This window comes from Stegodyphus dumicola, chromosome X2, assembly GCF_044657685.1.
Source record: "Stegodyphus dumicola isolate Sdum_Otavi_A_Nest chromosome X2, ASM4465768v1".
Lineage (NCBI taxonomy): Eukaryota > Metazoa > Arthropoda > Arachnida > Araneae > Eresidae > Stegodyphus > Stegodyphus dumicola.
In genome coordinates, this window is record NC_140781.1 from 192,158,718 (window position 1) to 192,185,350 (window position 26,633).

Here is a 26,633-nt window from a genome sequence, read left to right on the forward strand (position 1 = left end):
ATGCACGCGAATATTGTATTGAAAGGAGAAAAGTTAGCGAAATGTGAACATCAGAAGTAGAATTCCATTTTCATCGGTCCGACGATTTCTCTTTTCAATGTCTCCACTAGCGGTTAAATAAACTATGACAGCTACTATTAGAATCAAGAAATGAAATTATCCCTTTCATTTCATAATTTGCGGAGACCAAACGGAAGAAAATATGCATATGAAGATGACATAACTGAAATAATCTTATTGATGGATCATGGACGAAGCCGAAGAAATTGCATTAAACTGAGAAACAGCAACATGTGAAAATTTTCATGATATTCTCTTTTAATAAAAAATACAATAAAATAACTTACATTATTTAAATTTCCATGCAAAAAATCCCTCTGAGCCTTAAGGCAAAAATTTTTAAGTAGCTTTACACTACATATTCAATTTGTAGAAATATATTTTGATCTGCACTAATTTTACCTGAAACCATTTTCACTCAAGTCACGTTTACCAAGTGCTACTATTACTATTACTCAAGTTTGTTTCCTAATTGCTAAACCTGAATTCTTGGTTTATTATTATTGGATATATGATCATAATTACCTCTTGAAATTTAAAATTCTTCTGCCATTATTTAGGCAATTAAAATAGTGGAATGTTCAGTAGTAGTTCGAATGATTGTCCCGTTTATCACATAACTTAGACCACTCCAAATAATTAAGGACGCTTCATTTATAAGAAATGAAATATTTAGTTGAATCCAGGACAAGTTATAAAATATTTCCCCCTCCCTCCTTTCCGTATGCCTTCGTACTAAACTACTATTACTTATTTACCAGGTGCTACTATTACTATTACTCAAGTTTGTTTCCTAATTGCTGAACCTGAATTCTTAAGTTATTATTATTGGATGTATGACCATAATTACCTCTTGAAATCTAAAATTCTTCTGCCATTATTTAGGCAATTAAAATAGTGGAATGTTCAGTAGTAATTCGAATGATTGTCACGTTTATCACATAACTTAGACCACTCCAAATAATTAAGGACGCTTCATTTATAAGAAATGAAATATTTAATTGAATCCAGGACAAGTTATAAGATATTTCCCCCTCCCTCCTTTCCGCATGCCTTCGTACTAAACATACTCGCCGTGTATTCGGGAGGTCCGGAATTCGAATCCTGATGACGGCACATGCAATCGCCGGGAGTTCAGCATTAAAAAACATAATGGCTCTACAAGGCTAGACAGAAATCCATAAAATTCCTGATACATTTTTCTGAATTTTGATTTTAAAGTAATAATAATAAAAAAATTTCATCTCTTTTTATTCGCTAATCAAAAAACTAATTAACACTTTCAAGTAATGTTAGATAAATGCTTGGAATGGAAATGCTTTTTATTCGCTAATCAAAAACTAATTAACACTTTCAAGTACTGTTAAATAATTCTTTATAATGGGAAACCGAAATACAAGCGAACTAAGCTATTGAACCCAAAGTAGATATTCTAATAGTTTATTTTAAACTTTAAGAAAAGTTCTGAGAGCTAATACTCTACTTCAGTAAATAAGATACCACTCTAAAAGAACAATCGAGCAAGTAAATGAAATATGGGTGATCACAATGAAATGTGCATAAAGTATCTTACAGGCAGCTGGCAGATATAAGCATAAATGCCAATTCATTTATAGACGCCCCTATAATAATTTTTATAGCAATGAAAACATTAAGTTTAAAGGCATTAAGGCATCCCAAAACCTCTGATCCTTTTGCAGCACTTGGAAGAACTCAAAGATCAAATTTGCAGATTTCAAGAAAAGAAAATTCTCATTTATTTACGATATCGTGTAAAACTTTTTATTTTTATTATTTTTTTTTATTAAATTGTGCACAGAAATACTATTAAGTATAAAACTCGATACTTTTCGGAATTTAGGAGATTTCTTTCTTTAAAAGATTGTTCTGAAATCAAATACGCGCAGCATAAAATAAATCTGATGTAGACCACATGACTTCCTGGCCTATTTAATTATATGCATTTTTTGCTGCACTTCACTTAAACTTAATTCCTCGATTTATTCTAACCGATCCCTCGTGGCAAGTTAAAAATGATGTAAAAAGAATTACAAATTTTGAAATTAAATATTCAGATCAATTTCTGTTGTAAGAGAGTGAAACTTCTTTTAATTTTATTTTTTTCATAGCGAGTTTTCAACTAGCAATAGCCATGCCTCGGTAGTACCTCATTGGCTACGACACTTCTTCTGCGCAAAGCTTTTTTCATACCGAGTATTTTCCTAATATAATATAAGCACAGAACCATGAGTCGCCAAACCGGGATAGTTGTTAGTGATTCTGACTGCCGTATCGAAGGACGCGGGTTCGAATCCCGGAAAAGGCCTGGATGCTTGTAAATGTATAGTGTCTATGCGTTGTGGGTGGGTACTCTAAATATGTGGCAAGCCGAAAGTCTTTTCGAGAGGTTTCTGGTAGGAACAGAGGGTTTAGAAGACCTTCGACCCGTCCCCCCCGTGGGGGGCTCTCCATCAAAATTGGGGGGGGGGCGGAACTGAGCAAAGCAGTACTGTCATATGTATGGGGCTCAACGAAAGGCTCTTGCACTCCTTCCCCGATGAATTTTGTGGGCTTCTTCTGATGCTGCTGTCAGGCAAGTGAGATAAGTCGCAACAACAACAAGAAAATTACTTTAATTATGTTTTTAAATCTGCCAGTTATTATTAGGGGAAATAAGCTTCATCAAACTTAAATTAATAAAACAACAGGAAGAATTGCAAGAAACTCTGGAAATTAATGCAATGTGCATTTCGATGTTATTTCATATTTAACAAAAAAGAATTTTTTAACATTTTCATTTGAAAGTTAAATAATTGACTTTATTATTTTACTGAATTTACAAAGCTACGATTAAAAAGTACTTTAAGAATTATCGTATAATTATGCTATAAGAATTATGATATTTTGATTTAATACATTTACTTTTGTTTAATACAAATATAGCTATTTTGATATATATATATAAACACACTCTTAGGGGGGGGGTAAAGGAAAGAAAAAACACGACGCACCACGACCCACCTAGAAGATATAAAGGAAATCGGACACAAATTGATATGCATACAGGTTTCGACGGAAAATGCAAATTTTTACATTTTGGCTGCCAATGAATGAACGGTTGTCGCTACAGCGTATCTGATCAGCGCAACCGGCAGGATATTTAAGAGGAGAAATTACGATTCCAGGTCATAAATTCTTCACGAATTTCATTCCATGTACTCTGGTAGACTGTAACTATGCCTCGCATAGTTACAGTCTACCAGAGTCTACCAGAAAAATATGCGCAGGTGTCAGAATTTGAGAGAGATCGTGTAGTGGGACTCAAAGTAGCCGGTTGTTCTTATCGACGAATAGCTCGACATTTGAGCAGGAGCGATGCCACTATTAGACGATGTTGGCAGGACTGGGTGAACCATGGCCGCACACAACGTTAAGAAGGAAGCGGTAGGCCTAGAGAAACGACAGAACTTGAAGACCGAACAATCGTCAGAGCGGCACTTACAGCATCAGATGCATCATTATCATCGATTGTACGGGCAACTAGTGCTTCAGTGACCGCAAGGACCATTCATAGACGGCTCACAGAAAGGGGGCTGAGGTCACGGCGCCCCTTGCGCCGACTACCACTGACCTCTGTACAACGTCAAGCCCGTTTACAGTGGTGTCGGGCTCATTCGCACTGGAATATCACTGAATGGAGTAGAATAGTCTTCAGTGATGAGTACCGCTTTGAACTGATCCCCGATGACCAGCGAAGGCGAGTCTGGAGCCGCCCCGGACAGTAGTGTGATACCAACCTGACTTTCTTCCGGCAGACAGGCCGACAACCAGGAGTGATGGTCTGGGGTGCCATTTCATTTCATTTCATAGAAGACCCCATTGGTTGTCATCCGTCGTAACCTTACAGCACAGCGGTACGTCGACGAAGTTCTAAGGCCCGTTGTATTGCCCTTCATGTCACGCCACCCTGGGCTTACATTTCAGCAAGATTATGCCCGCCCCAACACTGCACATGTTTCTACTGCTTGCCTTAGTGCTTGGCGAACATTACCTTGGCCAGCAAGGCCGCCGGATCTCTCTCCTATTGAGCACGTTTGGAGCATTATGGGCAGGGCCCTCCGACCAGCTCGGGATGTTGACGATCTAACGCGCCAGTTGGACAGAATTTGGCACAATATCCTTCAGGAGGACATCTGCAACCTCTATCAATCGATGCCAAGCCGAATAACTGCTTGCATAAGGGCCAGAGGTGGACAAACGCGTTACGGACTTTTTCACTTTGTGAAGCTCTATCACTTCAATAAATAATTAAATTTTTCTCAAACTGTAATCATTTGTTTTTCTGTACATGTACGTCACTTCTACCGATTTTCGTCCCATTCGGTTTCCTCCTTTTTGGTGCGTATTTTTTTTTTTTTTTTTGTCTAAGAGTGTACTATATACACAGATAGATAGATAGGCGCACGTATTTGCCTTTTTGCCTTAGTAGAAAAATATCCTGGCACGGCTTTGCTCCCTTACGTTAGTAATTATTTACTCTGGCGCCGATCAATTTGCAAAGTTCCTACTCGCCATAACAAATTTTTCAAATTCCACTAATAAGCATAGACGGCGACGCAATTGCTGAGTCCTTTTTGCAGCATGACGCACAAGCATCAGGAGAGATAAGAAGGTGGTTGAAAATAAAATGTGCCTTATTATTAATCTTTAATTAATTTTTTGTGTAAACTTTATCAATGAAATAGGCGTATGGTTTCAGGTTTGTCTTCTTGTATCCCATGTTTAATTTGCGCAAGATACTATGCATATATGTTTCATTTGCGGTTATTTCTGAAGCAGACAAATACTGCTAGACGGATTAAGTGAATCTGGTCATTAGTTTATCTCATTCTTTGTCGACTGGAATTTAATATGAAAGGTATGATATAACTTCCCTTTTTTGTGTTATTCTGTTACTTATAGTGAAATGAAAAAATGAATATTTTGGTTTCAAAGAAATAAAAAAGGAGATTTAAAATTTTGATTATTTTGTGAACGTTTTAAGTTCTGTTTAGTTTAAGTTTAGATTATGTTTTAAACTGTTCTGGATAATTCTGATGTAACTGATTTTGACACAAAAGAACATATTAAAAAATCTAGTTTCGTACTTTGATTCTAAGTTGTCGGTATGAAATATATTTAAAAGCAACTGCCACTAAATTTTACTAAAGAATTTTTTAAAACTAAAGTTTCTTAAAGACTGAAACGTGAAGAGAGAGATACAAATGAACGTGGTGAACTGTTGGTTTAAGATTTTAAAAAATATAACATCGAATTCAGTTACACCAGAAACGGCAAAATTGTTCAAAAACTAGAGGAAAACTCTGATCATATTCGTGAAATTTAGCATATTGAAGCCTACTGAGTTAACTGAAGATGCGGAGTAAAAGTAAAGCTAAATATGAAGCATCATTAAATCTTGTTAATTTTAAAATTGTTCTTGTGTTACGGTGTTAATTCATTGATTTTAAAATTATACTTACATTTTTAAAGTTATACCTACTGTACTGTACAATTATACATATTTATTTTATTTTAAAATTGTACATAATGTAGAGCTATAATTGTTTTTAAAATGTTACTGTAAATATAGTTATGTTTTTAAAAGAATTACAACCTGCAATGGAAATACTTTTGGATAGTTTTAGAAAATCCAAATTTTTTAACTCAAAAATTAGTTACACTTTGTGTCAATGTTATCATATATCTAGGGTTATAAACTACGCATTTTCATGGATTATCATGCTTTTTGCTAATTGATAAAAAGAATATTTTTAGTACTTTTCATTTCAAAACTGTAAATCATTGTAAGTGTTCCATTTTTCAGAATATCATTAAATATTTTTGCAAGACTTACTGTATTATAGTTTGAAATAGTTATTTTTAATGAATATGTTACCTTAATGACCGATGGTGGAGAATGTCGACTTTCACCGGAGGATGTCAACATTCACCAAATACGTCGGTGACAGATCGAATATTGCATTACATTCTTGTACATTCGGACCCTCACCGGTGTATGTCGACAGTCACAGATATGCTCTGGTGTAGGTCGAAAAGAGAGGAAGCAAGGGCCTCTTGTGCAATTCAAAGTGTCATAATAGTTTAATTTGTTGCAATAAATAAGATTTGAATCACATAATTTAGTAAGTTTTAAACTTTTATTATTTTCCTTTCTCATTTTGAATGTATTGTGTGTTTTAAGTTCTTATGTTTTTTAAGTTCTTATTTTAAGTCTCAAGTGCGTTTTTTCACGATTGAATTACGGAGAAGAAAATATAATATTTTTATATGTTCAACATTCACCAGTAGTACATGGTGAATGTCAACATTTACTGGTGTAAGTCAGAAAGAAAAGTATTTGGAAAATATTTCGGATATACACCAAGCAACTATGTGAATGTTGACATTCACCGGTGAAAGTCGACATTCTACAGACTTCGGTGTTTCACCGTAACAAATGTTAAACTACGCGCAGAATTTTATTTGTATTGAGTGTATGAATATACACTGCCTTTCAAAAGTTCAGTAACAGCATGTGTTTCAAAGTTCACCATTATAAAAGTGTCAGTAACTTTTAAATTCACAGCAGAAACTGCAAATTTTATTCACGAGTGTTGATCTTCAGGCTTCATGGAGACTCTAACAATGTCCAGGAGAAATCATTTTCCCGATTCATTGAGGTGGCGGGCGATCGGATGGATGAAAATGGGAATGTTACAAATTGATGCTACTAGACGTCTTAATGTCCCTCGTAGTGGGTCCATCGACTATGGAATCAGTTTGAATACCAGGATTCTGTATCTAGAAGATATGTTCCATGCAGACCTAGAATTACAGCACCTGCGGGAGACCGTTACTTAGGTCTTTCGGCCAGAAGGAGGAGTAACATTACTGTGACTCCTCATGGCAGATCATTTAGTGGCAACAGGAACCAAGAATCTTAGCTACTACAGTACGCAGACGCCTGCACAATAAAGGTCTGTATGCAAGACGACCAGTTATTTGTGCTCCCTTGACCGAGGACACTGAGGTGCCCGTTTATGTTGGGTAAAAGAACACGTCTCCTGGACCAGTCAACAATGGGCGTTTGTTCAGACGAGTCCAGGTTCACATTGGAGAGTGATTCAGGTCGTCAGCTGATCTGGAGGGTACAATGCACCAGATCGACACCCCCGAGAGTTAAGACTCGGTGGTGTCGACCAGATGCAACCATTCTCATTTTGTGGAAAGACACAGTTACAGAGATGGTTGAATAATGGTTTGGACTGGGATCTCTCTGGGTGGTCACACTGAACCGCATGTGTTCCATGGAGGAACTTTGACCGGTGTGAGATATCGAGACGAGATCCTTGATCATTATGTTCACCCATATGCCGCTGCTATTGGTCCTGGATTTCTTCTGATGGACAACAATGCACTCACCGAGCTTGGGTTACTGAAGAATATCTTGAGGGTCACGGTATGGAGCAAATGGATTGGCCAACTCAGTCCCCAGACCTGAATCCGATAGAGCATCTTTGAGCCTACCTTGGGAGACAGGTCTCTGCTTTAAGTCCTCCTCCAAGGTCGTTAGAAGAGCTTGAATAAGGATTGTTCCGTATGTGGTAGTTGCTTCCCATTTCTCTGACTGAAAACTTCATTGACAGCATGGGAACGTCGCTGCCGCCAATGTATTGCAGCTAGGCGTAGACACATTCTTTATTAGAACCCATTTTTGTAATGTTATCACCCCATTTTTTCTTAAAAACTGTGATATACTGTTTCTCCAAGACTGGATGTCTCTGCCAAGAACACAACTTTTTGTTGTAATTCATGTTTGTGTTGAACTTTAGAAACACTCTATGTCGCATTCATTAAAAAAACTATTTAGTGAACATATCCTAAAAATTTCTTGTTTCTACTTTGCTTTATTCTCAAATTAGACGCAAAAAACATGATGTTCCTTAACTGTTGGAGGGCAATGTACTATTTCAGCACGCACAACCATTGGTGAAATAAATTATGATGTATGCTTAGGATTACCAATTAATTATTACGAAAGATGGATTTTCATGTGGGAAAAATGTTCATTAAGCCATATTATTGCGAATGGTTACGAAATCCGTGAAGCAGTTTCATAAAAGTGCCTAAGTCTCCTAACTAAGTAAGAGGCTGAAGTTTCACTCCACCAAAAATAAAATCCTCGTAAAATTCTTCCACAGATCATAAGAGAGCTCTAAAGGGATTGCAAGGCAAAACAGGTTTCTTCAGCAGTTACTCACGCCATTCAAGGACTGAATAAAAGTAGCACCCTACAGTGAATAACAAATCTTCCAGGTGGATCACAAGTGTTGTGAACTATGGGATCACCCAGGAACGTAAGCAGATACTGCCTGAAGTAAAATTAACTTGAGAGAAAAATTAAACAAAAATATTAGCATTACATTTTATATTAACTTCGTATTAGTGTATTACGATGATCATTACCCGCTCAGAAAGTAACATAATCAGAATAGTAATTACCAGAAATGGAATTATTTGTAATTTTACGTATTTGTTACGTATTTATTACGTGCGTATTTGTTTTTACGCTCTGACTGTAAGCCAGCAGTGGACAGCTTGAAATCTATCAAATTTTTACTTATACATAATATCAGAAACGTGTCACTGCACGATTTTTATTTCAAATACTATTTGTATTACAAAATTAAACTATATTTATTCAAAACAAGTAGCATTCCAGATGACAATAGATCGCAAGCAGGTCGCGAGCTGCAGTTAAGATGTCGGAGAGCCATGTGATGATGTCGGAGAGCCATGTCTGCCATATGCATAATGTCAAAGCAGCATAGGCAAATTTTATTATTAATATGATATAAGACAACTTAATTGGCAACATGGAACGTCGTTGTCACCAATGTATTGCAGCTAGGGTTGCACACATTCCTTATTAGAACCCATTTTGGAATGTTACCACCCCATTTTTTTTCTCAAAAAGCTGTGATATACTGTTTCTCCAAGACTGGATTCTCTGCCAAGAGTGCAATTTTTCTTGTAATTCATGTTTGTGTTGAACTTTAAAAACATTCTATGGCGCATTCATTAAAGAACTGTTTAGTGAACATGTCCTGTAAATTTCTTGTTTCTGTGCTGCTTCATTCTCAAATTAAACACAAAAAACATGCTGTTCCTTAAATTTTGGAGGACAGTGTATATCTGCAGCGTACCTACTACAAAACTCCTTACTCGGACTTTATTATCGTACCCGTTGGTAGTAGACATGTAGTTCCAGTGACAAAAATGCTTTAAATAATGTAAAGATTTAAGTTTTGGGATTATCAAATTTAAAGAAATCAATTTTGCAAAGGTTGTGATGTGTTTATATATACGCACTCATACGTTTCTTTTTCTCTCCCTCCCCTCCCTCCAAAAATATACAGGACATGGAGCGCAATTACCTCTTTGCCTAAAGTAAAAAATCTGATGTGTGCACCACATGACTTCCTTGTACGGAATATTAAATTATACCCATTTTTTCTTGCATTTCATTTAAGCTTATTGGATTGAATTAAATCTACTTCGACTATAGCGCATAAACCACAATAGAATAAATGCACTCTTTAAAGTTCAGTATATTTGTTTACCATAGCGACATTCTGTCCCTAGGTTCACTTAACAGCGTTACATTTCGTCCATATTATAACTCAGGATACATATAAATTTATATCATCTTAAGAATTATCTAATTGTTGCCACATATTCTATTCAAATACTATAATAAATCTAAAACAATGTATAAAAGAAATTAAGCAAAGAACAACAACAACAACAACAAAGAAACAATTTTTCACAGACGATTCAGTATTTCTCATTCAATTAATTCAGGTCTCACTTCGCGACAAGACAAAAATACATAAAAACTCAAAATATCTATATTAAAAATTACGAAGTAAATATTAAACACTTACTTCCTCGAAAAAGTTCTAGAAAGGATTAAACATGATTTAATTCGCAATAATAAATGAAGGTGTTATCTTTGTTGTTGCGAAGCTTAGTCTCTCTAGATTGGCAACAAACCTACTATTCTACTGTTTCAAATCTAAACAAACATTTCCGCCATGTTATTTAAAAATTAGGCTTAACCTCACTTGAACAGCTTTTAAATTGTTGATAATTCTAAAAATATTGCTTGCAGATTTCCTAAAGTCATAAAAGCTTTAACCGGAAGATAAGAACAAGATAATTCAAACAATTTTAAAGCAAAAAATTCACAATTTACAAACATATAAGAATAAAGAAACTGAGATTACTGAGCCGGGTAACAGAGTGGATATATATATATATATATATATATATATATATATATAGTCTTACATACAAATTTTCAACGTTCTGAGGCTACTCTTTTTTGAGTTATGCGAGATACATCCGTACGTACGTTTGTACAGGCACCACGAAAAATTCTCTTCAGAATTTATTTTAAAGCAGTTTTACAATTTTTTTGGAGGAAAAGAGTCTTTTATTCTGTCCTTACGTAAAGAGGTGACGCAAAAACATCATTAAATTGCATTCGATAGCGATCAAAATGGATATTTTCGTTGAAATATGCTGCCTGAAACTTTTCGCGATTACAATACTTGCTTTTACTTCGCACAAGGAAGTGAAAATACGCAGACACGGCTCTGACATATAGTATGTACTGCCGATTGTAATAAAAAAGGAAGGTTCACAACTACATGTAATAGCAGTCCCATATACAAAATTTTAATGGTTTTTGAGGTATGCGAGATACATGTATACATACATAGTATGAGCGTACAAAAGAAGTCACGAAAAAATTCCCTTCTGAATCCATTTTACAATCCGTTTTGGAAAACCGAATCCTTTATTCTGTCCGTGTGTATAGACTGCATGCAAAAAAAAGTCGTCCAAATAGGTTTGGGAACGGTTACAATGGATACTCTGAGTTAAAATATGACGCCCGAAATTTTTCGCTATTGCGATACTTCCTTTACTTCGTACAAGGTAGAAAAAATATATACATTTAATAATTTAATACTTATCCCTTACATTTAATGTTAAAAGAAAGCATATCTACTTAGTTTCAAAATGTGATATTTAAAATATTTAATTATATTTACAATTTCTTTCAACATATAAAGCTTATGCATCTGAGATTGTTTTGCATGAACCTTTTTTTCAGCGTTATGCCGTTAAAAGTGTATGGTCATCTTACATACAAGATCGCCTTATATTTGGGTAATACCGTTAATCAGTTTCTATATAATTTCATTTGCAAGCATTTCATCATAATTTACACACTATCTGCTGTTCATATAGAATCGCACCTAATATTATCTGATGATTTTATTTTGGAATGGTTAGGTTAGGTTATTTAATTACGGCAAAGCCTCGAGGGCTATCTGCCTAAGGGGAGGGATACCTTCGTGGAGGACTTTCTAAGGGAAACTGGCTCGTATACACGTTACACATGGGGAAAACCACAAAAACACCCATGCAGCCAGCCCGTTCGCGGGATTCGAACCTCGGACCGAACTACCAGTGTTCAGCGACTTTACCGCTCGGCCGCTGGTGGGCTATTTTTGGAATGGTGACTTAAAATATAGCTGGAAAGAAAGAGCAGGTTTTAAGGAAAAACTAATTCCCTTCACTTTCAGCCAGTCTTGAAGGTAGTATGTAATATTTAATTGGGAAAATACTTTTTTGTTAATTGAATAAGTGTAATTTTTTATGTGCAGTACGTAACTGAAATTCGGATAAAATCTCTAAAACCCGCAGTGTACCTGTTAAACCACTGCTTCTAGTCATTTTAGTCATAGAATAATGTTTCATGTCTACAAACGGTAGTTTGTTTACTTTTTCAAGTACTATAGTACATAACCATTTAAAGCAAAGTACTCAAGAGTTGTCCCGTGATCGAAAGAAAAGTACATAAAATTTGAAACTGAAATGTTATACAGAACTCAGCCTTGGACTGACGTTGGTTTTCTTCAAGAAGAAATATTTTGTGTCAAACTCTTCTACGCGACCATGGAGATATGAAGAAGAGCCCCTTTTTAAGATAAATTTCAGTATAGAAACAATTTTATTCCATAATTAATATATACGATAACAATGAATTAATAAGTTTCAATTGCATTTCCTTATTTGTGACGTTCTTACCACGCAATTTGCTCAGATTTGGACCGACGTCTTACACGTACTTGCATTGTTAATGATCCTTGAGAAACAAAAATAAACGCATATATAAATGTTAATTATTGAGTACCTACTCGTAAATTAGTGGCTAATCAGAGTTACTTTGCATATTCATTAATTTAGCTAATTAATGTTTTAATTTGTGTGCAATTACTGCGGGAGCATGGCGACTATTAGCCGCCATTCGTTCAAATAAAAAGAAGCTCTAGTCATCGAATAACCTTCTACCACCTTTTATACAAAGTACACGCTTTTGATTGCTTTATTTTTATCCAAAGCTTCATTTTGATCAAATGTATGCTATGAATGTAAGCCGGCCGTCAGATGATGTTTAAGTTGTGATAGCTTCAAAAAGAAAAACCATTAATATTATGAAGGTCGACTTTGAATTCCGAGTTCGTCACGAAAAGCCGCTTTATAATTATATTAATGAAAAGATAAAAGAAAAAAATAGGTGTCACACACGACTTGCTTGGAGGAGGGGCAACTGCATATAGTTTGGCGCCTCACCTTTTTAACAATTTTCCCGTGAAAAGGAGGGTTACAACTTCACTGACCGCAATTACAGATGCCGACGAATTACAGTATTTGTTCAACTCCTTACCTGAAGTCACTAATAATTTATATATTTCTGTTTCAGGAAAATTTTAGAATGCTACGATTCTGATTGCAGAAATGAAGTTTTCCTACTTTCGTTTTATTAGCGTAGAGGTCTTGCAAATTTCCTTAACATTCAATGCTTAATAATTGCACAAAATTGGTTTTTCTAGAATGAATTTCTAAAATGAACTGTGCGATTGTTATCTTTTAAGCTGATATTGTGTTATTAATCTTAACTTGAAGTATATGACCTAGTTTTAGATTTGATATTTGTGACTGCAACGTAGTTTAATAACTACTGAGACTTCTAATGTCTTGATGTTAGTAAATGTTTGTTACTTAGATGTACCTCATAATTTAAGTATTGTTAATATAATGTACAGCATTTTACTATAAATTTACACCTGGCATGTCAATCCCAGGACTTCCAGAGGGAAAAATAGTGCGGGGCGCAAGGGGGGCATTTTCATGCTTGATGATCTATTTAAAAAGTGGGTACTGTTATGTCGATTTATATATAAAAATTTTTATTCTGGTCACGGCACCATTGTTATATATGAAAATTTTTATCCTAGTCACGGCACCATTGTTATATAGAAAAAATTTTTGTTTTTTAATATTTTTAACTTTAAACTTGGATTCATGGTGCCGAATAAATCCACAAAAAACATCTGTACACATAACGTGAGAAAAAAATAGACCCCCCAACTAATAAGCGAAACTAGCTTTTACGAGCATCCAATTATCTAACTTAGTACACCTCCCACTGTCTTGAAGTAAGAAAACTGCAAACTTTAACAAAGCGACAGGAAAGCGATTTCCGTTTCACACGCCAAGAGTTAAAAGGGCGACACACGACTCCCAACCGCCTCCATTGTTAGAAAAAGGCTATAACCAATAAACCAGATGTGTGTCCTCGCAACCGTCTCTCGCCTTTGTTACAATTCCTACTCAAGAACAACAAGTTAAACAACATCTTAAGAGCATAAGAATACTCTTTTCCAGATTAAAATACACATGAATGCAAATAAAAATATTAGAATAATAATAACTTGAAACACATATTAATAATTGAAATTCGCGACATAACATATTCCTATTAGAATAATAATAACTTGAAACACATATTAATAATAAATTCGCGACATGACAGTACGCATATAAAATCTTATCTAATACTGTAGTTCCTTAAAACATTGAATGAATCGATACCTACTGTCCTAGTAGATCGATACTTATTATTTCTTACCCGACAACATTTTCCTGCAACCACCTTTCTGATGTCTGGAGACATACTGCTGGCTCTAGTGATTTTCAGAACAGAGATCAGATATATGTCTGTTAACTTGAATCTCGTAACCTGGTAACCTGGTTTCCTTTTCATAAGTTGCTTTTCATACGTACTACCGCAATGGAAATCACATACGATACAAATTTGTAGTTTTCTGGTAACCGCACAGAGAAGTACAGTAGAATCCCTTTCAACCGGCAACAACGAGAAATCACCGACTGTAGACAAGAGAAATTTTCTGAGTAATTGAATACATACTCGTCAAAAGTGAAATTACATCACCACGATCTGAAAATAACAGGATATCAGAGACATATGCAAACGATTAAATTCTCGTGCGCTTCTGGTCAAATGATACCCAATTTCTGGCTAAAAAAGCCAGTAGCTGGCTCGCTGTGTACATGCTATCAATGACAGATTGCTATAACGGAACTATTGAAAAAAGGTAGAAAATGTCTTGACATCAGCGAGCTGATTACCAGCAGTTTAACGTCTGAGTAATGAGGAACGTATCCTAGAACTACTACTACTACTCGCCGCTGAGCAGGTTCCCGACCAGGGTACCACACGGGATATTCGCTTACTCATCGGATTTGAACTAGTTGAAACCCCAGCGAAGGGCTAGGATGAGAGTACGGACAGCGTTATTGTGTTTTTAAAAGGAAAAAAAAATAGTAATAACATTGGCAAACAGGGCTCTTGAAGAAGGTACAATTTTCAGCGAAGAGACACTTACTGAGTTGTTCTACTAGTAATTCCAGAAGCAGAGTAATTCCGGAAAACATACCAATAGTGAAACAACATGAGAATACAAGGCTCTTGAAGAGAGTACATGTTTTCAGTGAAGAATATATAAGGTGGAGGCACACTATTGTAGACAATGATATGCATCTAGATAAAAATGCAGTTAAATTTAAATATAATAATGTTAATACTCATTTATAAATCATATGTTCAAAACATTTAAAGCCTATATTTCACTTCAAAGTGTTCAATTACATTTTAAGGCATATGTTAAAAGGTATTTTTCCCACCTTCCTAGCGTGCCTTTTTGGTGTAGTGGTCAGTACACTGAGCAGGTATTTCAGAGGTCCGTGGTTCGATTCCCGGCGAAGGCGGTTGCTAATTTTTCATCTCTCCGGCTTCCAAAAATTACCTAATGTCTCTACAATGTTACAATCGTGGTTCGATTCCCGGCGAAGGTGGTTGATAATTTTTCATATCTCCGGCTTCCAAAAATTACCTAATGTCTCTACAGTGTTACAATCGTTTTATCCTACAAGTATCCATCAAGAATTTCTATAAAATTCTGGGATGAAAAAAGGATAAGATCTACGATGTGCAATGTAATAGTTAATGTACAGATAAATGCACAGATAATGATAATAAAAATGCACACTATTGTAGACAAAATAAAAGCATAATTCCGAATATACCTCTGGGTTACACAAAATGCATAATAAAGTTAAGAATGAAATGTTATCAATAGTGAAATAACATGAGCATACAAGGCTCTTGAAGAGAGTACATGTTTTCAATATCGAGACATCACTATGGTGTTGTTATACAATAAATTGGAGTACAGTTTTACAAAAGGTGAAGGCACTCTAACGTAGGCAAACTAGACAAAAATAACATTCATTTACAAGGCATATGTTAAAATCATTTAAAGACTATGTATCACTTCAAAGTGTATATTTATATTTTTAGCCATATATTACAATCATTAATCCTTACAGGTATATATTTAAAGTTGCTGCACAGAATGGGTATAACAGTACTACTTTTATTAAAATTACAAAATAATTAAAAAATTGCTGGGCTGTAAAATTACAAAAAAATGCTGGGCAATAAAATGGATAAGAGCTAGGAACTGCAATGGAGTGGCTAGCTATTTTACAACTGGACAGATGTGGAGTTATTGCCGCGACTGCCTAACAGTCATATGGGCTGTTGTGCAGCAGCTCATGATACGTTCAAGTTTTTTCAATGCTAATCTATTATCTAATACGCTAGCTGTCCATATCTGCCAGTACTCATGAGAAGGCTTGCGTAAATGAAAGCTCGCGTAATTCCTACATTCAAATGCAGAGTGGTCTGGATCAGCTTCATCACCGCACTCACAGTTGTTAGAATTACTGAGTTTAAAGCTAGGTAAGTACGATGGAAAGGGCCCATGCCCAGTGAGGAACTGTGTGAGATGAGAGTAGTTACTCCTTATTTCTACACTGACTTTTGTGAAGTGCCGATACAAGCCTTCTTCCCGTGTTTGCTAAATCCCAGCGCGCTTGCCATTTAGACATTAGTTGTTTCCACGTCATTCTTTTCAGGAAAGAAACGGGAAGTGCCATTTTCTGCTCCCTACTTGACACATTATTAGCTGCCTCTTTTGCTAACATATCAGCGTGTTCATTTCCCTGGATTCCTGTGTGGGCAGGCACCTAGAACTGCATGAACCTGCATATCCTATAACTGCATGAACTTGGTTTGTCGATGCGATCAGTTGTCAGTCGTGTTGGACGGGAAGTAAATATATAATAATCCAGCGATGTGTGGCACGGCGGATGCAGGACTATCTAAGAACTAGGCAGAGAGGCAGTGGATCATCCAGGTGCACGTCAGATCGCACTGATAGGCAAATTAGGCAAATGTTTCGTGGGGACTCATTCGCCACGGCATATCATAGTCAAACCTACCTACATTATCAAACGGCATCTGCCTCATGTCAAACCATCCATAACAGGTTGCATGAGGCAGGTATGCGCGTCCGGCGGCCAGTAGTTGAGGTTCCTTTAACCACTCGGACACAGAACTGCCCGTCTGGCTTGGTGTTGGCGTTATCGTCAGTAGAGGAACGAATGGTATCGGGTATTGTTTTTAGGTGAATCCTGATTTTGTTTATGGAAGAATAACGGTCGTGGACATGTGTGGCGGCATCCCGAAGAACGTTACCTGCCAGCCCATATCATCGATCGTTGCACCGCCCCCACACAAGGCTTCATGGTTTAGGGTGGCATCATGTTTGGACTGCGGATAACTCTTGTGCACATTACTGGCAGCTTAACATCGGACAAATACGTAACGCGAGTTGTTATGCCGGTGGTTCAGTCCCTTTTGCAGGCTACCCCGACACATTATTCTATCAGGACAATGCCCGGTATGATGTTGCACGTCATACTCTGAACCCTTCAATGGAATAAACATCCTTCCCTTGCCGGCAGCCTCACCCGATCTCTCTTCGCATCGAGCATGTGTGGGCTGGCATCAGACCTGTGGTGCACAGGGCACCGAAGGCGGATACCGTAAAGGAACTGAGAGCTACAATGCATTTAGCTTGGCAAGGAATATCTCAGGAAACCATTAAATCGCCTCAAAGACGGTATGTGTCATTATTTAGAGGCCTGCAAGCTGCCCGCTGTGACCATATTAGATACTGAATAAACAGTTTAATTTTTCATATCTTTGTTTGCTTCTTTAATCATCTGCATATGTGTATTACCTCTACCCATCCTGTTATTTTCACATCGCTACGCGCATTCTTTCATGCTGTTGCAGTTTCACTTTTGACGAGTGCGTATTTTTAGAAATTACTTGTTCCTGTTTTTTTAAAAATTTCTCTGTGTATAAAATGAAGCTTCCTAACATCATGTACTCACACAGACGAGCCTTTCTCGTTTCTTTATGTAAGTCTGCAATTCTTCGTCAGCTTCCTTCCACGTAAATTTCTTGCTCTGCATATCATCTTCATCTTAGTCGTCCTCCTCATCTTTCTCCTTGCCTAGTGCATGGTTAATTATTTCGTCGTCGTCTTGAGAGGGGGTGAGGGACACAAAATTGTCTACATCCACCCAAGCCTTCACTTCTTCACTAACAGTAACTTTTTCAGAACATGTAATTAAACCAAGATGGGACGAACCACGGAAGACGAAATTGTTTCAAAACCAAGAGAATCTTCGTCATTCGACTAACTTCTACAAACATGATTATAGAGCACAATTTACGCCAACAGCTACGTAAAGTAATATTGTTCACATCTTTCCAAATAAGAAACAAAGTAAATTTTGCGTCTTTTAATGTGAATTGTTTCTGGAAATTATATACACTACTTTCAAAGTTCACATATCGACGCATAAAAAGGGATCGTAGTTCATTTTTATATTCTAGATAATTTCTTTATATTCTAGATTTAGATAATTTCTTGGTTCATTGGTTGGGTAAGTTTGTTGCATTGGGCGGCAGAAACATAACGTAAATGTTTTCCTTATTTAAATTAAGCCCATTATATATATATATATATATATATATATATTATCTCATAGGTTTAAATTTCGGATTTAAGTTTAGATCTTCAAAAATGCCCTTATTTTTATATTGTCGGTTAATTGGGTGCCGGTTAAAAGAGATTTAACTGTATTTGTAAAATATGGGAATGCCTCCTTCACTGAATTTCTGTTAATTCCATCTGTAAATGGATTAGCACATTCTCAGTGTTGGTGAAGGAAATATTTGTGTAAAGAGATTGTCTCAAGAGTTCTTTTTAGCATCTAAGGTTTTATGTACACCTCGATAATGAGTAAGATTCTAAGTTTTATAAATTTATTATAATTATGTAACTTTTTTTTATTTTCTCGGTTGAATCGAGGACCGCGGGTGACATTCCTAATTAGCGATACAGTTCGAAAATATCTATTACTACTGAACAGGAGTTTTGGTATTTCTATATCACTTTCTAAGTATATTAAAAGCTTAATTTAAAGAAGAAAGATCGCGTCTCCATAGTTTTAATTTGGACAAACCTATCTGCATCTTGAAATGAAAACGCAGTATGGTTTCTAATCCAAAGGAAAATTGCATCTTTCAGTAGTTATCTTGTGGAGTCATTAGGTTATTTTAAAGCCAGAGACGTGAAATGTGTGCAATGCCCTCGCCGAAACTTGAAGCCTTGACCTCTCGAATACGGGTCGAGTATGATCCCAATTACACCACGAAGGCATATCGAAAGGAGGGAGAAAATACCTTTATAATCTTTGCTTTAGTAAAACCTAAACTCTTCTTTGATACTCAAAATTTTTATGTATTCTTTTATTAGCGATGTGTTGGCTAAGTTTTGTACCTGATAATTGAATGTGAATAGTTCAAATACTTCAGACAGTAGACTGTTGCTTCATTGATCATTGAGCTGAGAACTTACCATACACTGAGCTTTTTTTCAATCGTGCGGGGGGATTTATTTTCACTTTGATGTATTTCATTATGTTTATAATAATTTCTATTTATCGGCTATGCCAATGGTTTAGTTGCAATATTAATTGTGAAAGCTCGAAGCTGTTTGCATGAAAGAGCCAAGTGCTCAGACGTACTTGACACATGTAACTGTACCCTGCTATGTATCAGTTGATACGTGGGTATCAGTACTAAAAATATACGACCATCATAATGGAAAAATGTAGTGAATCATCAGTTCACAAACTTAATTCGAACAAAGCCAATTCATCAATAAATAAGTTCGTTAACCGAAATTATTTTGTCACAGAAATTAATGTAAAATTGATTAATCTCTCCTTGGACAGCTTTTAATTACTATTTAACTTGAAAACAGTACACTGTACATAAGTTTTTCAGCTCAAAAATAATGAAAATCGTTAAATCTAAGACAAAAGAGATTAACGCAATATTAAACAGATAAAATAGACGTAAACGTAATTTGAGATTATTATACCTATACGAATCAATGAATAATCTAAATGGCAATAGTCTAAATGGAAAATGGTGAGGAAGATATATTATTGTATGGACGAGGAGTTCCTTCCGCAAAAACATCAGGTGCCTTTCGTCTGTGGCATCTTCTTTCTTATCTTTCTCTGCGCCACTTAAATTATTTTCCAAAACTAAATAATAGAAAATAATAAATGTTATATTAATATATGCAAGAAAATCAAACAGACGATCAGTCAAGTGTGCTAAGGCAATAAACTAAAAAATTAAAGTTTTTATTGCATTTCTTATATTGAGCTTATTGAGAGAGAAATTGTTGCTGTGTGGGTGTTTCTAAGTAATGGAAGAGCAAAGGGAGCATATATTCGTGTCTTGTTGTTTATTCGTGTTTAGAAATACTTTCCTTCTTTATCTTAAAGATATTATGATTGAAATATTGTGATAATATTAAAATATTAATATGCAGATTTTAATTGCAGATTTTCATAATTTTTTTAATTTTTAAAAAGTTTTTTTTGGAAGTAATCTTTAACTTATTCAAAATGCTGAATATTTAGTTGCAAATGCTTCATAAGTTACGCACTGTTTTCTTATTTTAAATTTACAGTTAAAATATTTCTTAAATTTCCAGGATAGTATAATCTTAATATTATAACGGTGACTGCCTATTAGGTGACTTCACAATAAAATGACCACCACTTTCGACCTTAGGAAGGGCTTGTGTCGAAAAAAGACAAAATACTGCCCGCTGTACCGGAGGGGGGAAGTGTTTCATATGCAGAGAAATTAATCTTAGCTTGCGTACCAAGAAACATATATATACCACTTGCATTCGACCGGCACTTTGTTATGTGCTGCTCCTGCTTGGAACACGGTCACTCAAACTCAACTGCATCAATTACAAGTAGTGCAAAAGAAATTTCTGCGCATTATTACTGATTCACACTATCTTATCCACAATAAACTTCTACACAGAGACTTAAAACTTGAGACGATTCCAGATTACATCAGAAGATCTAATGAAAAATTCTTCAACAAAGCTGTGCAATGTGACTTTGTTAATTACTCCCAAGTCTTTAATTATGAAATTCTCTTCAAAGATAGAAGCGTCAAACCACTTGCAGCTCACACCTTCAAGGGAGGAGACGACAACTTTTTCACTTAGCTCATCAATTGGTAGCTGTTTATATACTTCCAATGCATCTGATTTTGATTGAAGTTCTTCTGTAGCTTGAATATTATTCTTGGAGATTGATAAAACTAATACTGTGAAATTTTTCGCATTGTGATGATATAGTTGCTTAGGTTGTTATTGAGTTGCTGTAGTGTATTGTGTTGAATAGTTATATTAAAATTGTGTTGTATAGTTGTATTGTTTTGCGTTGTATTTAGCACTATTGATTGAGGTGTTTAGTTGTTTTTGAATTTGTCATTGGAACTATTGCTGTAGTGTATCTTCTCATATTGCTGTCATTGATTTGCATTGTCTTGGGTCCTCCTTGAAAGCTACGATCGCTCGTCATGTTTTGCGAACTTGTCCGATTGGATTGTCTTGCTCCTTTTGGTACTTCTCTTCTTCCCCTTTTCTCCGTTTTCTCATCTGAGATTTTCTCCACGTCTGGATTTCTTTATGTCAAGTGCCCTTGGGCTTTAATTCTGGAACCGGCAACATTGCTCTTCGCAATAGCTCGGTCAATTATAGCGTCTAAGTCAAAAGTGGGAAAAAAGCTTTTTTTTGTGGTGCAGCAAATTAAAAAAAAAAAAAAGCGCTTAGTACACGAGGAAAAGCGCAGCTGTGCAGTTTACTTCATTCTTGAATAAGCGCATTTTATTTCTGCATCGGATTTCGCTCCGTCTTTGGTTTTGACGACTGCTATGGTTTACAAGGGAAAGTGCTTGCAGAAGCAATCAAACCCTCGCAATGAAAACTGAATTTTTTCTTTGCTTCGTTGTAGAGGCATAGATACCAAACGGAATCTGTAGGAATAAACAAGTTGTCACCAGAAATGCTTTGTTTTATTGGTAAAAAGGTCGCACAAGAAAAATACATTTCTCGAAAAAAAATATCGATATCTTGTGTAACATTATTGCTCTTTGGTTACATTATTGCTTTATCCTTCTCTCAGAAATGAAGTTTTGAATATTTGAAATAAATAATATTTTAAAATATTAAGCTCAGTTTTAAATAAAATTTGCTCTATCTCAATTATTTAGCTAAGCGGATCTGAAATGGGATCCACATAGCCGTTTAGAGGGACTTCTATTATTAAGAGGACCACATTCACAAAGTAATACGTTGGGGATTTAGGTGGGTCCAGTTTGATTCCATTTAGGACATTATTACCCTTTAAAGCTCGTTTTCCAGTAACTTAACAGGAGGTGGTAAACAGGAAGAAGAGATTATATTGAAGGATTTTAAGTGCGTGTACCTAGGGTAATAACGTCTTTTCAGAAAAAGCGACATGCTGCCATTATTTCTTATCCAACACTCGTAAAATTAGAATGTTTCTTGTTTTGAAAACGAAAATTTGAACATTTCTTGCTGTGGCAGTTTTGATAAGTTTGTGAAAACATTTAACAGGTAGATGGCCGAAAAGTACACGTTCAGGTATATTTTATTAGCATAAATTTTTAAATCAAAGCCACATTCCGCGCATGAGCGATAAGGGTGAACGTTTTATACATATGATTACGAAAGTTATTTTTTCGAAGAATGAAAAAGGAGTTTGTATGAGGCACTGTATTTTTGAAGTTAGAGTAAGTATAGCTTCTGTAGAACATTGTTAAATTCTTTACTGCATAAAAATATAAATATGTTATAATAATGTATATATTAATACTTCTGATGGCTTCGGACTTACAATATCATAGCATAAAAAGTATATACGACGATGCGTAACAACCGTCCAGACAGTACAGTGGTAAGAGAGTCTACTGCGGTACCATAAGGACCGGGTCCGAATCGCTGAGAAGGCATGGATGTTTGTGTTAGTGTCTTTGCGGCATGGGGGCACTCTAAATATATAGAGAGCAGGAAGTCCTCTCGAGAGGTTGATGGTAGGGGAAGAGAGATGGGAGATCTTCGGACCCGTCCCACTCCCGGTGTGCCCTCCATCAAAATTAGGGGCGGAACTGATCAAAATTTTACTGTCACCTGTATGGTGCTCAAGGTTGTTGCCAACAACAGACGTAATCTTGCACTTCTTGTCACGCTGAATTTTGTGGGCTTGTTCTGATGTTACTGTCAGGCAAGTCGCAGCAACATGAGCAGCGCGATGCATAATGACCTGCAAGGGTACATTAGTCAGTCAGAATTTAATTCAATCCTCAAATCACAGGTTTCCAAAATTTTATAATTATTTTTCGCTAAGAAGGCCTTTGAAATAAAATTACGAATAATTTGTTTATTAAAAAGTTCAGCACCACTAATTTAATTCATAACATTTTTCATGCGCGTAGTATATATCGACATAACTTTCTGCATTAATTTTTATCAATATATAAAAATCAATTAATTGATATAAAGAGTGTCCCAACAAAAGCGGTGGATGTGATATGCCCAATGAAATACTTTATTTTTAGAAAATAGAAAATATTTTTACATGCTTGCAACAGGTAAACGTTCCGATTGAAGAAGGAAAAATAATGTCTGCGATACATCCTCGATGATTTGCTCTGTAGTACCGCCCTCTCGCGATGGAAATTCGTAATCTCTTTTATACATATACGCCTATCGAAGTGGCTAAAGACACGTTCAATGTCCTCTTAAATTTCTTTTGTTGTTTCTCTCTAACTCTGGATTTTTTGGGACCTTCAATAATAATGTCACTCAGAACAGCAGTATTTTCTACAGACTGGCTGGCTCGAATGTGTGATGATTTAATGTCTACGATCGAACCTGTGTTTTCAAATTTCTTTATTAATCTGCGATTTATTGTTCTATTAGATGAATTTTCACGTCGAAAGATTGCACGAAGCTTTCTGAGAGTCTATGCATAACACTCGCCATTCTTGTAATGAGTTTCCGTAATCAAAACTCGCTGTTCCTTTGTGTAGAGCCCACCAGCGGCCGAGCGGTAAAGTCGCTGAACACTGGTAATTCGGTTCGAGGTTCGAATCCCGCGAACGGGCTGGCTGCATGGGTGTTTTCGTGGTTTTCCCCATGTGTAACGCGTATATGAACCAGTTTCCATTTGAAAGTCATCCACGAAGGCATCCCTCCTCTTAGGCAGATAGCCCTTGCGTGCTTTGCTGTAATTTAATAAAATCCAACCAAGTCGACTAAGCAGCAACAGAGTTTCAAAATGAACTGACAGCGATAAAATGCGTAGATACCAGACGTTGCCAGAGTTGCAATCAAACTCGGAATTCTTGAATCGGAATATTTAAATATTGTAAGTATGTGTAAATATTGTAAGTAAGTATTTTCCATTTTCTAAAAATAAAGTATTTTTGAAGAAGTATTATAATATCTGGAGCTTTACACTTTTGTAATCATTATCAACGCAGAAACTTTTAATATTCTTACTGCATTATGTTTTCATATCAACAGAGTTTAAATGACAGAAGTGAAAACGATCAATATTATGATAAACTATTTGTGAAATGTTTCTTGCAAGAGTATTACAATAATAATAATAATAAAGTTTATAACTAACAGAAAAAAAATTCTGAAAGGTTTCAGATTTTAATTGTCGCCTAAAAGGGCTTTTTTAAAGTTTTTTACCCTCTCGCAGAGCTCGCCGTATATCAGTCTGGTGTTACACTCACTGCTGAGAACCCTTTTCTTTTCTTTTTGTATTTTTAACTTTATTATTAAGCATCGTTTTCTTCGCATTTAGTCCATATGCAATTCAGCAGCAAAATCACAAACATTTCAGAAGCAGCATAGATAAAGATGTTTAGAATTCCCGATGTAGTGTTAAGAGTTGGCATGCATTTTTCTGTTTCTTTTTTTCAGTCTTTTCACAGCTCATCATATCAATGCTCAGTTTTTTTTGTAAAATGGCTTACAAAACTTTTTTTTGTCTTTTTATTGTTAGCCTTTCGTAACTTTATTAATTAAATATCACGTTCTTCGCACTTACGCCACATAAAAAAGCAGCAAAATCACAAAATATTTAAAAACAGCATATTTTTAGAATTTCCGATAGACGGTCTTCTGCACCGGAGATAAAAATGTTGATAACTTTCAAATAGTTGAGTTTGTTAATCCAAAATTTGTTAAAATTTTACAAAATGGGAAATGAATAATAAAGAATATATAACGTCATACTATGAAAATATTGAATATTTTGATTAGATAGATCATTAATTAAATGCAGTTTTATTATTTAAATCAATCTCATTCAAAAGTAAGAAACAAATATTCTTAAGAACTGCATCTATTGCTTTTAAGTACCTTATTTTGTTAATCCACATCAGACAAATTCAGTTTGAAAGATAAATATCTTACGTTTTGTCAAATGGCAACCGACTCGAATGAAAAGTGAAATAGGGCTTTTATAGTGATTCGGCACAAAATCACATTAAGACTAATAGCCCCTGTTCGACTAACAAGGAGGAAAAGTAAAAGGAAGACTTATACAGAAGGAAATGAAATATTTGATTTTTAAGGCAATTTGAATCTTGTTCTGAGTTCAAATATAAAATGCATAATTTGAGATCAGGATTAGCTTTAGCGATTGAGGTCGAGAATACCGCAGTGAGAATCTCGAGATTTATAAGAAAATCGCAAGTCCTTATTCTAGAGAATGCTTCTTTAGATTTTTCTCGAGAAAAATTATCAGAAAAATAAGGATATTTTTTAAGCCGTTTATCTGACAAATTATGATTTTCCAGATACGAAAATTGTTTCCTTATCATCAAAACGAACAAAGGAATTACAGCATCTTGGTACATGAATAATCCGATCAATTACTGAGATATGTGTCGTGAATCAAAGATCTAATATTCTAAAATTACCAACTAATCGGAGTTTGATCATTCAGTGACTGTAGAAAATTAAACTCATATCCATAATATACTGTAATGTTTTAAAACATGCAAAATGCTTTCAAACACGCACTTAAATCTGATTTATTGATGGCAGAGATCTTTGGTATTGCAGTTCTTATTTAAAACCCTTACAAAAAATACTTCACATTTTAACTATAATACACTAAAATTGCTTGAATATTCTAAACGTCTGAAGAGTATTGAAGAGGGTGTTTTTTCAAAAGTAACTTCATAAAACACAACTAGGAAAAGCATATTAAATCGATGTTTGTGTGTACTGGTGGATTTTATTTAAAAAAAGGTATTTAAACAAAATAAATTATTTAAATAAAAGTATTTTAAAATAAATATAATAATTTTTAGTTAAGACGTAGTTAAGAGTTTAAATAAAAATATGTATAAAACAGCATAGTATCTCTGTTTTAATTTTGAATATAATTCCATTTTTCGGGTCTCCCCCCCAATGAATTTTGAAATTTTGTATGTTGGGTAAAATATGATTAGAGACCAAAGATTTGAAGAACTTTATTTCTCTTGGAAAGAAAAATATTAACTCACACAGACATTTTTCGTTTATTAGATCCATCTGCTTAATGATAAAAACTCACTCATTTCCATTTATTAATGCTTTTTATGGTATAAGCAGTTTGCGAAATGAAAGAACTAATTTTGAATCTGTAGCCTTCAAAATCGGTCGAAATTTTTTTATTTACAACGCTGCGAGAGAAAG

At 35.3% G+C, this 26,633-nt stretch overlaps 1 pseudogene; it reads right to left on the reverse strand.

Moving 5' to 3' along the window:
* Nucleotides 1-2,097: 2,097 nt before the first annotated feature.
* Nucleotides 2,098-2,261, reverse strand: LOC118183181 (U4 spliceosomal RNA; annotated as a pseudogene).
* Nucleotides 2,262-26,633: the final 24,372 nt, after the last annotated feature.